At 50.3% G+C, this 12,480-nt stretch overlaps 1 protein-coding gene across 1 annotated transcript in view; it reads right to left on the reverse strand.

Annotated features, from left to right (window-relative positions):
• Snph (syntaphilin) overlaps positions 1-12,480 on the reverse strand; it is a 49,563-nt gene extending 37,083 nt beyond the window's left edge. The window contains exon 1 of the mRNA XM_038331002.1: positions 12,369-12,480. The gene's annotated coding sequence lies outside the window, so the exon portion shown is untranslated. The remainder of the gene's footprint in view (positions 1-12,368) is intronic.

Below are 12,480 nucleotides of genomic sequence, written 5' to 3' on the forward strand. Positions count from 1 at the left end.
AGGTATATGACAGGACACGGAGGAACCAGAATTCTTGTGAACTGATAAGGGACTGTGAACTGGGAGAGTCTTAGTTAAATACATTCTAGCAGATGATATGTCCATCTTATTATAGAAATTAACCAAGAAAACAGTGTGTGTTCATCAAAAGATCTGTGTAAAAATGTTTACAGCAACCCCATCTGTAGCAGGAAAGAAAGAAAGAGAGCAAGAAAGGAAGAAAGAAAGAAAGCAAGCAAACAAGCACAACCAACAAGATATTAATGGAAAACCAATCCAATCATGGTTAATCTTTACTCATACAACGGAACTACTAAGCAATAAAAAGAAACAAACTATTTTTTTTTCTGTTTCAGTGTGTGTGCCTGTGTCCACTCATGTGTGTGTGATGTATACCTGTGTACACATGTGTATGTAATGCATGCCTGTATGTACATGTGTGTGGGTGACTGTACTCACCTGTGGCTGTACACATAGACACCAAGGTCAATGCTGGATGTCTTCCCCCAGCACCTGCCTATCTTACTTTTTGAGACGGGGTCTCTAATAGAGCCTGGAGCCGGCTATTTTGCCAAAGCTTGCTGGCTGGTGAGTCCCCAGGCTCCACCTGTCTCTGCTTGCCAATGCGGAGCTACAGAGGTGCCACAACTCCCCCTGGCTCATACATGGTTTCTAGGGATCTCACCTCAGATTCTCACGATTTCTCAGGAGGCACTCTGCCATGTTCCCGGTGCCGCAAAGGATCATCCATTCATATGTACAAACAGGACTCAAAATAATGATCTGATGAACAAGGCCAGGTCCTCCGGAATGTATACTTAGGATTACATTTATGGAAACTCTGAAAACACTAGTGGACGGGAAGCAGGTAGGCGGTTTTTGCAACAAGCATGAGGGGATGAGACCAGAGAGCGGACACGTTACCAGGGGCAAGAGGAAACGTCTGGGGTGAGGCAGGTGGTCATTGGTCTTAATTATGAGGTGAGCTCGCTAAAATGACCTGTGTGCCTGTAAATACATGCAGCTGGCTGCTACTGGCCATACTTGACTCAAGCTAGGAGGGAGAGAGGGTGGGAGAGATGGAAGGAAGGAACAGTGGCGGGCAGGAGGAGACTTAGGAAGCAACACAATACAACGCCACGTGTACACTCACTGAGGATGAAGCTGCACGTGGCCTCGGGGTAACCTGAAAACCCTGCCGGCCAAATATTTCTCCCGATAGAGCTGCCAAGGCTGCTTGTCATTTACTCAGCAGTTCCTCTGAGTACTTCCTGTGTGCCATGCAGGTATAGTATTTCCTAGGGTTACTCTTACCTCAGGAAATCCATCTGAACAGCCATGGTGCACCCCTTCCCAAATCTAACAGAAACAGACATGCGCCCTAACCGCCTCATCTGAGTTTTCTTCCCAGGCTCCATCGAAGCTCTTCTTGGTAGGGAGTTTATACCTCTTGGAAGAAAACCAAGAACTCTGCCTTTTTCGTGGCTAAACAGACATTCAGGCTGAACCCCAATGACCTCCAATAATCAACCAATGGGAATCAAGTCTTCACAGAATCACAGAAGTTCAGAGCAGGAAAGGACCTGAGGGTCCCCAAGCCCACCATCCAGAGAGACTGTCTCTGAAGGACTGCTTCTCAGAGCGACCTTTTCTCTAAGTGACCATCGTGTGTTGCAGGCACCTGGCCTGTTTAAACCCCTGTGATGAGGAGCAAGCTTGCTAGCCAAGTGAAAAGGCACGAGAAAACAAGACTGACAAACTTTCCCCTGGAATTTATCGTGCATCTACTATGGGCTGAACCCTGGAGTAGCACAAATGGAGTTTCCAATCTACTTTAATTTCACTCCGATTTTGCTCCTCAGAGGCTAAATTTAATTACATTGACCAGTTATCAATGAGGTAACAAGGCCAGACAAATTAAGTGCATTTTCACAGTAGAGGATAAAGAGGTTGACCAGAAGACTATCGGTGATTTCCATGGCTGTCCATTCAGAGTGCAGAGTGATAGGCCCTACACAGCCTCAACCTGAGCCCTCCTCTCAATGTGACCGCTGATCTTTGGGACCCTTATAATACCCTCCACCTCTCGGTCCTAAGGAACCCAGAGGCCAATGTCCCCTCAGTATTGGAGCTCCACAAAGGAACACCTTTTCTTGGATGGTAGCAAATGGCCATCCCACCTCTGACCATGCAGAACCTGGCATAATGGCAAAGGGCTGGGTTCTAAGGAGGAGCTATGGGTCTGAAGGAGGATCCTAAAAGAGCCATTTGGGATGGGCCTTGAACACAAGCCCACATCATTAATAACAGGAAGAAAGTTACATAGGGAAGAACAGGTGACCTAAATAATAGTGCAGTGGGATGGAGAGGTACAGGTGAGACGGCCTGATCCAGGAAAGCATTCAATGTCCAGGATCATTTGGGGACTTTCTGGAGTCACACACCATCATGAGTCTATCCTTAGCTCTGGGCATGCTCCTACTTTGAAGATCCTGGGGGAGAGCTGAGGAATGAGGAATGGATGTACAGACATCTCCTCCGAGAACAGAGTGAGGGAGAGAACAAGCAAAAGTAAAAGAGGGGAGAACTGGGTTGGACTGAGGTGTTTGGAGATGCAGCTTCCACGTGGTAGTGTGGGACCCAGGACCAGCTGGTTAAATTCCTTGTAACTTAGCATCCCTTTGGAGAACAATGTTGTCCCTGGTGGGCTCTCAGGACAGGGCTGTAAGGTGCCACATGCCTGGGCCTGTATGGATAGTAGTGTTCTTTGTCACTTAGGGGCTTTGAGGAGGAGGAGGAGGGGAAGGGGCTAAGGTACAGGGAAGGGAGATGACCAGAGGCAGCTCTGGGGGGCTACCTGCTGCACACTGGGCGTTTTTCACATAGGCTCTCTGGAGAGTGTCCCATCTGTTCTCTGGAATGAACAATTGTCCTTCTTTGGTAGATGAGAACCTGGCTAAGGGTGGGGGGTCACACGGTGTGTTTCAAGTTCCAGGCTAACAGTCAGCAGACCTGGAAGGATGCTAAATCCAACTCTGAAGCCAGCGCTTGCCCTGAATGAACAGTGAGAAGCTCAGAGGACCCAGAGCCACCTCAGAGGATGGATCTGAGGCTCCTCTCCACAGGCTCAGGACCCCAAAGATGAAGAAGGTGACCTCTGTCACATGTCTGTGTCTCACTGAAGAGGTGATGTTCAACTGGCCTCTCTCACACTTAGCTCAGTGTCTAAAGTCTGTCACTTCCAAAAGGGAAGGTGGTGGTGGTGGTGTGTGTGTGTGTGTGTGCGTGCGTGCGTGTGTGTGTATGTGAGAGAGAGAGAGAGAGAGAGAGAGAGAGAGAGAGAGAGAGAGAGAGAGAGAGAGAGAGAGAGAGAGTACAGCACAAGGAAGAGAGGGATGTGTGGGAATGAGGAATGGCACCAAGCTGGTTTCCTGTGAGGCTTTGGGACAGACCTAGCATTTCCTGCGCCTCCACTTGCAGAGGGAGCAGGGATGTGCCCTTTGGGACAGACCTAGCATTTCCTGCGCCTCCACTTGCAGAGGGAGCAGGGATGTGCCCTTGGCACCAAGCTGGGGATCATCGGCTTTACTGTCCTTCTCCTCTTCTTTCCCTCAACTCTTACTCTGCCAGAATTCCAGGTCCTCCTGCAGAAAGCCTTCCTGGACAGACCAGCTTTTGGGAGTGTGAGTGGTGCTGACTGCTTATGTCACCATGCCCTGTCCTGGAATTCCAGGCCCTCTGCACCATGGGCCGAGTCATGCTCAGCTGCCACTCACTGCCACGCCATCTTTGGAGCGCCCCAGGACATCCTGGCCTCTGCGGGCAGCCCTGATGCCAGAAGCTAGCTCTGAAGATACATTACATTTTTTCCTGTAGATCTCTTTTATTTTTAGTAATGTGGAGCTGTGTGCGAAGAGGTCACATGTGTTGGAACCCCTGGAGACAGTTACAGGCAGTTGTGAGCCTCCAGATGTGGGTGCTGGGAACTGAACTCTCAAATAGCAGCAATGCTCCTAACTGCTGAGTCTTCTCCCCAGCCCCAAATGCACCATATGGCTATTGCTAGATGAACATGCTCTAGTCTATGCGAGGATTTGCCTCCCTAGATGGCTCTTAGAAAGTGCTAGGCGAGGGCTTGCCTCCAGTGCTGTGCAGGCTGCCTCCTGTGGCTGGGTTTTGAATACCTGCAGAGAATCCTCTCTGCCTCTGCAGAGTGCTAGTCTGTTTCTACAGTGTAGGAAGCCAGGAGGTCCGAGTCCTGACCCTGTCACTATGTGTATAAAACCTTGGGCCAGCTCTTCTCTCTAGGAGTCCCAGTTTTCTAAACTATGACAACTTGTTTACCCATGAGGTAGTAGCACTTGATGACCATGTGGTCATCAAACGAATCATTATCCAGGGGTAGTTTAAAGGGGAGAACACAGCCTCTTTGCCCAAACTGTGTGGGTTCTGTTGCATAACAGGTAACAAGTTGCTTCCCCGCTCAGAGCCTCTGTGCTTTCCACTATAAAGTATGGATAATCTACAAGGGGCCTCATTTGGTGATTTTGGGGGAGATGGGCCCTGAAACCTGGGTCTGGATATGGTCTGCTAAACAGAAAAGCACCTCTGACCCATGCTCCTGGGCCCTTGGAAAGCTTGGCTGCTTCCTTTTCTTCCAGCCAACTCATACTCTGTCTTTTTTCTGGGTCGGCCAAATCTTCCAGAGCAACTATAACATGGCTACTTCACTGAGTGGCAGACATGGTAGGGAATGCCATGCAGATTCCATGTGCTTTAAAACTTGCCTCCTTAGCCGGGCGGTGGTGGCGCACGCCTTTAATCCCAGCACTCGGGAGGCAGAGGCAGGCGGATCTCTGTGAGTTCGAGACCAGCCTGGTCTACAAGAGCTAGTTCCAGGACAGGCTCCAAAGCTACAGAGAAACCCTGTCTCGAAAAAACCAAAAAAAAAAAAAAAAAAAAAAAAAAAAAAAAAAAAAAAAAAAAACAAAAAACAAAAAACACTTGCCTCCTTGTGGCCAGTACCCAATACTCAAAAGGCAGAGCCCAGTGATGGCTGTTAGTAGTCTTTCTGTGTACCAGGCCCCTACATACCATCCGGCCATTCATCTTTAGCCAGGCTAGAAAGCTCCCCCAGGGCAGGGAGCACACCTTGGACCAGAGACAGACATTCGGTAGAATGGATGTAAATGAGTACTTGTGCCTTTGCCTCCCCTGGCACATTCAGAACAGAGCCTTATCAGATTAAGTTGCTTGATGAATATTTGATTAACTGGGGCCACAAGTGCAAACTGCCATCAGTGGCTTTCGTCTGAATCCACGCTTGTGGGGTTCTTCCTGCTGATTCTAAGTTCCTCAGAGGCCCCTCTTCTAGAGCACTCTAGGCTTCCTCTGCAACCAGAGCCCACTTTCTCCGAGTGGCCGTGTGACAGAGCAGCAGGCAGACTACCTACTTGCTGGTCAGGTCATATTCCACTGACGCAGAGGACAGCAGGACCTCAGCTTCCAAAGACAGAAACTCATCGGGGGCCCGTTCTCATATCTTAATGTTGAAAGGACCCCAAACTCAGCACAAGCCACCTGAAGACCAAGTTCTCAGCACAAAGGAGATTTATTTGCCCCAGAGGAACAGAGGGCAGGGAATAAAAGACAAGACAGGGGACAGAGGATGAGGGAGAAGGGGGAGGGAACAAGGGACAAGGGGAAGGGATATTTACCCCAGAGGGATATCTATCCCTTGTCTGGATAGAGAGGAGACAGACATGGATAAGTGACAGTTTATAAAGGTAGAACGGAAAACCCTGTATTAGAATGAGTTGGTTAATTTTGATTGGGCATGTTAATTGTGTGGCCAAAAGGGGGTTTTTGATTGCTGAACTTCAATACTTTGATAGGTGGACCTTGGCAGTCAGCTTCAGGAGAAAATGACCAAATAAGGGAATAGACTTTGGTAGCTAGATTTAGGATGTAATCTAAAGGGTTTTAGCAAGGGAGAAGGAATGGGGGAAGGGCACGGCCTGCCAGCCATGTTTACCATGCTTGGGCCTGCTAGAGCCCCTTGAAAAGCAGCTGTATCAGGCATCACAGGCCACCCAATGCAACCTGCTACTACATCTGCCAACCAAGGTTTTGGAGCCTCCACGGTGGAAAGCTTGGCTAGGGCCAGTTTCAAGTGGGTACAGAGGTGCTGTAGGCCTCAGTCCCCAGGCAGTCGTGCCAGGGCTTCTGCTGAACGTGAGGGGCATAACTAGGGCTTTGGAAATTGGAGGGGGGCGGGAAGCAGGCAGGCAGAACCAATAAGTACAAGCTGCCAAAACAAGGCAAACTCCCAGCCTCGCAGAATGGGCCTACCCTTGCACCTGCCAGGCTGTTTCATGCTCCATAGGCCAGCCAGCAACTTCTAAGCACTGAGGGCCTCACACTGAAAATCTATACCAGAGGTTACCAATGACCTCACACAAACTTAGTTCAATATGTGCGTTGGGAATATTGCGCCAGGGTTCCATTTTTAAAGCCGAGCGTCATCATAACAGTTATCCAGGCTTCTGTCGCACAGAGCAGCAGATCTGAGAAGACTGGGCTGGCATTCTTGCAGTCCAGAGTGGCAGAGCAGGGTAGCAACTGCCTCTTTCCAGAGAGCACGTGGAGCTGCTACAGCCCAGCCTGTCCGCTTTGCCTTCACAGGGAACTGCAAGGGAGGTCCCTTGCTTCTGGCTTCTATTTCTGTGAATAAACCTCCTAATGACCTCAGCAAACAGAGAACATTATTGCCATTTCACAGAAGAGGGAAACAGACAAGGGTGGGGGAATTAAGATTAAAATCCAAGCAGCCTGACTCCAGCCAACAACACAAGGAGTAGGAAAACAAACAAACAAAAGTCTGGGGCAAACTAAGTCAAATATGGGCAGTGAGTTAGAGCTCATAAATGTATTATTGTGGGGGCCAGAGAGATGACTCAGCGGTTAAGAGCATTGGTTGCTTTTACAAAGGACCCAGGTTTGATTCCCTGAACCCACATGGTGGCTCACAACCATCTGTAACTCCAGTTTCAAAGGATCAATTGCCCTCTTCCAGCTTCTGTGGACATTGGGTATTCACATGGTGCACACAGGCAGGCAACACACCCATAGAAAACTAAAATTATTATCAAATATATCATCATCATCATCATCACCATCATCATCACTGCCGTCATCTGTGGTGCTGAGGAAGAACTCCAGGGATTCATGCATGGTGGGCAAGGGATCTATCTCTGAGCTATGCCCCAGCCTATAGTGAGTGGTTTAGAAAGCCAACGCACTCAGTTTGTGTGGTATCTTTCTTTCTGGTATCGAAGCCTGGAGGTATTCAGGGCTCTTCTCTTACGATGTCATAGTGAACAGGACTTTGAGCGTCATCTGCAAGGCCCTGATCTGCCAAAATATAAAGCAGGCCAAGCTACGCCAGACTCCCAAGGGTGCGGACCTCTGTGAACTCACATCCTTGCTACACAGCCAGCCTGTCCCCATATGACAGCAGGTTCCTGCTGCTCCCAATTCAAACCTGAACACACAGGAATCCATCGATCCATATCTGCAGCATTCTATCTTTCAAGAGGAGGCTTTGAACGGAGCCATTCCCAAACATTATCCCTCTAGCAAATCACGGAGCGTTTGTTCCTACCTCTCGCTACGTTATCTGGATCTTCCTCAAGTTACAGGTACCTGCTCCCTATCCAACCCCAGCCCCCACAAAATGGACACAGAAGAAACAGCTGTGACGTCCTTAGCCCATGGGAGCTTGAAGGACCCTCATCCATGGCTACCTCTGCCTCATACTCTGCAGGTGTGAGAGGCCCGTCCTCAGGCCCTGCAGTGAGTGGTCAGCAGGGTGCAGGGATGGCTCAGTATCAGACTTCTCATGCTGACTCTTTCCACTCCCTCCCAGACACTCCTTTAGGGTTGGCTCAGCACCTCATTTCAGAGGGCCGTGCTGGGCATGTGACAAACACTTCATAAATATCCATCCATTAAGAGATGTAGAGCAGCCTGGAACACAGGCTGCCTATGCAAGGGCTTTTGGCTCAGCATTCCCAGCATCGAGCACCAGATGCCCACCCCTAGGGCCTGGGTGGTCTAGACACAGAATGAGCCCATATGACTCAGAAATGCAGTTCCTATGGAATGGCTCTGGCCCCTGCCCTTTTGAGAAACCTTGAGCAGTGGCTCCACATCTCAGGGTGAATGGTTCTTCTTCGTGGGTGAGATGTGGAGGAAAAGTTTGCGCCTGGAGGGACAGCTTCTGAAACTTCCACGTAGTCAGACAGATTTTGTGACAATATAGAAAAGTCACACTTCTGCCAAGTACGGCAGCACACACCTATAATCCCAGGACTCTGGAGGCAGAGGGTCATGAGTTCAAGGTCAGTTTGGGACCCGGTCTCAAAAAAAAAAAAAAAACAAAAAAACAAAAAACCAAAAACACACTTAGCAGATCCTGCTTCTAGAGGCCTCTAAGAACAGGAAAGGTCGGGTCCATCTGAGATCATTGTATAGTTCAACTGAACAGTGTCACAGAGTGATCGATCATAGGTGACCCCCAGACTCTGTAGCCACCTTCTAAGATGCTGGGGAAAAGAACTCACAGGCTTCTAACACTGGAGCTGGGAAGAAGCTTATTATTATTCCCACATCCAGCACAGGAAAACATACCAGTGGCATCAGCTCTCCGGGTCTTCTGGAAGGACCGACTCCTCCTCCTTCTCTGCCCGCCCAGTAGTAATATGTGTCAGGTATGCCCCCTAGACATCATTTCACGCCTGCATACTGGGCTTCTCGAAACCCAGGACTGGCTCCGGCTCTTTCCCATAGCCATGCAGCTGGCCCAGAGCCTAGCTAAGGAATGATAACACTGAGCCCTGTTCAAAGGGACCGGGAATCCCTCCACCCTATGCTGGAACAGGGTCACGGCTAGACTTTTAGGGCAAGCCAGTGCATTCAGTCTGTTTGAGCAGTGGGGACATGGACTCTCAGAGGGAAGCTGGCTTACCCAAGATGACCCAGTCAAGGCAGGGTTCAAGCTAAGTCACCTCCTTGACTCCCAAGCCAGCGTATCCCCAGCTCTATACTCTCCAGGTTCTGTAGTAGGTTAGCTGGTCTGGACAACACTCTGAGCCTGCAGTGAGGACTTCCTCACTGCAAAACGGATAAAATAACGTTGGAGTCTCCCTATTAGGAAGGTCTGAGGAGTAAATAACTGAAACCTGCTAGAGTTGCACACGGGAAGCACTCAGGAAGCACATTTGTCAGGACTGTCATTCAAACCGCGGCATTCTCCTTGAGAACCAGGAACCCTCCAGCCGTCCGCTAAGCAGCCTGGCAAGAGCTCTGCAGCCCTGACTCACACTCTCCAGTTCAGCCCAGCGTGTCCTCTGCAGCAGTCATTCTGGTGAGAGAGGCCTGCTCTGCTCTCATGGTCCTTCACGGCTTTCCTGGCTCTAACTCCATGCCTATGTGCAACACACACACACACACACACACACACACACGCATGCATGTGCACACGTGCACACACACACACACACACACACACACACACACACACACGCAAGGTACACGTGGGAGACAGCAGGACCTGTGAAACGGGCGGTGCTTCTGATCCAGATAGACCACCACACCCTTCTGGCTCACCCCTAATCTCTCAAATTCTCAGCCTTCTTCCTTCCTAACAGATACAATTGATACAAGGACCACCTACAATGCTCTGGCATTCCATACACGATATTAGGAATAATAAATAATCACCATTTTTACTTTTAAAAGTCTTCTCAGCCAGGCAGTGGTGGTGCATGCCTTTAATCCCAGCACTGGGGAGGCAGAGGCAGGCAGATCTCTGTGAGTTCGAGGCCAGCCTGGTCTACAAGAGGTAGTTCCAGGACAGGCTCCAAAGCTACAGATATACCCTGTCTGGAACCCCCCCCCAAAAAAAAAGAAAAAGGAAAAAGTCCTCTTAACAAAACTTCAGAACTGGAGGCGCTCAGGGATCACCTAGTGTCTCCTCAGTGTACAGATGCAGATGAACACACACTGAAGAGTTAAGCCCAAGGTCACACACTGAGGTGGCAGTGGACTGGTATCTGGTTCTTGGGTCTTCTGACCTTCAACTGCTGTCTTTCTGAGCTTGATTAGTTCTGTGCAGTCCTCCCTCCCCACACCAGCAATGTCCCACTAACCAGTGCCATCTGGACCCTGACTGCCAACCTCAGGTTCCCAGGCCCACCTGGTCCCTTTGTCCCTAGTGAGGAGTCTAGAAATGCAGGTAAAATGTCTGGTAGCCACAGCCAACGGCAATAATGAATATTAGTAATCTCAATATATGACAACCAACACCTGGGCAATGCGCAGCCTTTGAAAGTCAACTCATTACATCCCCCCCTTCCCCCAATACAGTTGGCTTGAAAGCATCATCCTCTTAAATGTATTTAACTTAACACTTATTAAGCACCTACTTTATGCCTTGTCATGGGTCAGAGGCTGGAGACAGAGAAGCAAAGTCCGGGCCTCTGCCAGGAGAAGCTCATGGTCTAGCAGAGATTTAGGGCAGAAGCAGGTGGGTGGGGGCGCATCACACTTTCTTTCGACCTAACTGCTGCTGCAGCCAAAGCTCCGCCCCACCCTGTTGGGAACCTCCTTTATGCTGCTGTCAAAAGGCAGAAGGCATCTGGAATAAACTAAACCTAGACAGGATGGACGGGAGGCTGAAAATGACAGCAAGAAGCTAGAGACTAGGAGATGTGGGCAACCACGACTTAGCCCTTGCTTCAGTCTCAGAAGAGATTCCGGGGAAGGCAAGGATTGGTGTGAGATCTGCAAGTCTGGTTCCTACTCCCTGCCAGCACTCAAGACCCAGGTGCTCCTGTTCCCGGAGGGATGACACCCAAGGATGCCAGGTGCTCCTGTTCCTTGAGGGATGACACCCATGGATGCCAGGGTCCTCCAAGCCCATGGCTGGGTTATATACGCCTGCAGGTGACCCATTATTTGCTGTTGCAGCTCTCAGGTTGGCAATGTTTGCATCTCCTGGTTGCTGCCCATTACCAGCCCCTCCCTCCTCCCACCACCCCCTGCAGTGACACCGTCTACTGGGATGTGGAGGAGACTGTAGGGCAAAGAACTACTCTCTCCTAATTTACCTCCAAATTCTGGATTCTTGAGAACCTACTGTGTGTGTCAGTCAAGCCGGCACTGTCTCAAGAGCGTCCACGTGACTCTTATCTTAGGACAACCCTCTAAGGCAAGCATCCTTCTCCCCAGGTTTACAAATGAGGAAGTTTAGGGGAGGGTAAGTAACTTGTCAGCGCTGCAGGGATTTCCCCCACAGAACTGACTGACGCCTCCAGGCTGTAAGGCCCACAAGGTCAACATTTCACTTGAGAAGTCCAGAGTTGAAAGAGATTAACCAAGAGGACCCCAAATATTTCGAGAACCTAAACTTAAATTGTTTTAATGGATGAGTCTCCAGAGTTGCAGAAGCCACGCTCAAGTGGTATACTGAACTGTACGGATCACCTAGCTCAGCTACACTGAACAGACAAACAGACAGACACCCACATCCCCCAAAATAGTAAGATGGCTACTTAGGGCCAACCAGCAAGTTAGGGCCCAGAACCTCAGGCTCTGGCTCTCCCTTACACCCCTGGATTTGCAGAGACCAGCATTATCTGCTAAACTCCGGCAACCCAGCGAGGCCCTACATCCCCGAGAAGGGCAAGGAAGCGGGCAACACGTGACCAGCCTTCCCACCCCTGCAGAGTTGAGGCACGGAATGTGGACTTTTAGGCTGGCAGGTGTTGCAAGGCGTCTGGCTCCCCGCTAGGGAGTGGAAAGAGAAAACAGCATATACCGCAGAAGCTCCAGGGAGACTGAGGCAAATTTCCCACCCTAGGGATCATGGGAGATTTTTGCCTGCTCTACTGCAGAGCTCTGAATCTTCTCAGCGGGTAAGAAAGGAAGGAAGCAGTCGTAGACACTTGACCTTGGGGTGGGTGTGCGGTTCCAAAGAGAAGCTCACATGTTTGCGGAATGCCAAAAGAGGAAAACAAATAGGAAGGGCGAAGGAATTGTTCCCTAAAACCCATGTACCACACGTCAAGGAAGACCTTGGGCGTCTTCCCTACTGAAATCAGCATCCTCTAATTAGTAAATTTCACGTGAGGGAGAGGAGTGCTCAGGAGGATGCAGGGGAATGGAGGGAGGGTAGGAATGAGTCACGATTAATCCCCTCCTCGGCTGATGCCCCTACCGGATCGCGCCGCAGCAAGCGGTCTCAAGCCGCCCCCGGTGGCCACGGAGCCGCACAGGTCCCCTCCCGCTCCGCCGAGGCCTCTCACCTGGGTCCACTCGCCCTCCGCAGTCCCGCCGGCTCTCACGACTCCCGCGCCGCTTGGCGCAGCGCCTCTGCAGTCGCTGCAGCAGCCGCCTGGCGGTGATCAGCAACCTGCG

Source organism: Arvicola amphibius, chromosome 5, assembly GCF_903992535.2.
Source record: "Arvicola amphibius chromosome 5, mArvAmp1.2, whole genome shotgun sequence".
Lineage (NCBI taxonomy): Eukaryota > Metazoa > Chordata > Mammalia > Rodentia > Cricetidae > Arvicola > Arvicola amphibius.